The sequence below is a fragment of the Marmota flaviventris genome, chromosome 7, assembly GCF_047511675.1.
Source record: "Marmota flaviventris isolate mMarFla1 chromosome 7, mMarFla1.hap1, whole genome shotgun sequence".
In the NCBI taxonomy this organism is placed as follows: domain Eukaryota; kingdom Metazoa; phylum Chordata; class Mammalia; order Rodentia; family Sciuridae; genus Marmota; species Marmota flaviventris.
The window spans coordinates 58,768,110-58,769,119 of NC_092504.1; positions in this window are offsets into that span (position 1 = coordinate 58,768,110).

A 1,010-nucleotide genomic window follows, 5' to 3' on the forward strand; every position below is an offset into this window, starting at 1 on the left:
TTGAGATCTGGTATCGCTATACCGCCTGATTCACACTTCCTGCTTAGAGTTGAGAAAACTGTTTCTTAATATAAGTGTAACTGAAATTCTAACTCCTATAAGTAATCTTAATGAAAACAAGACATGATCATTACCATAAGTCAGAAGTATTCATTGAGCAGTTCTGTATCATTTGGTTATAAAGTTTATAGAGTTATACAGTTAAGGAGAAAAGAAGGAAGTGGTTATGGGGTTATACAGCAAGAGGTCTCCCTTCTTGGCCTATTGGAAGCAATATCTCAACCTTAGGTCTCTTGATTTCCAGGGGCAATAACTTTAGTTAATTTTCTGTGATACATTGTGAATATATATGCAACTTGGTATGTCTTTGGAAAAAACAATAAAATTAAACTTGAGGATTTAATTGTGATAATTCTTTGTAAACCTTTTAAAATTTAAAACCTTGCTCTGTGTCACATAGGCTTTGCAGCATAATGAATTTTGGGGACAAGACTTCTGTCCAGCACTTGGTGCAACACAGAGCAATAACTGTTCCAACTATATAATGTAAGTTTGTGTTCAATGTCTTAAGGGTTTTTTTCTTATTACTGTTATGAGATATAGAGTCTGGTGGGTTTAGAGCTGGTACAAGTCTTTTCAGGGACAACAAACCTTTTAAGGCCTACATTTTCTCACTTATAAAGTAAGTCATTATGCACTAATGCATATGAATTTGTTGTACTTGTATTCTGCTACAGTAGAAATTGTTTTTAATGTGAATAAATGTTGATTGGTGGATTTTTGAAAGATTATTTAATGTTTGAGTTTTTGAGTGATTTTGAGTTTTCAGTTTTCAGAGCATTTGCGTTTGAGACAGGCTGCTTTGATAGCTAGTAAAGCTATAGTCTCTGGATGTATGGATTCTGTGCTGTCAGCCCAGCCCATGCACCATAGTAGGCGCTAAAAGGGCAATAATACCACAGAGGGAGTAACAATAAGATCTGGATCTACTCCTTCCCTCTGCTCATTAG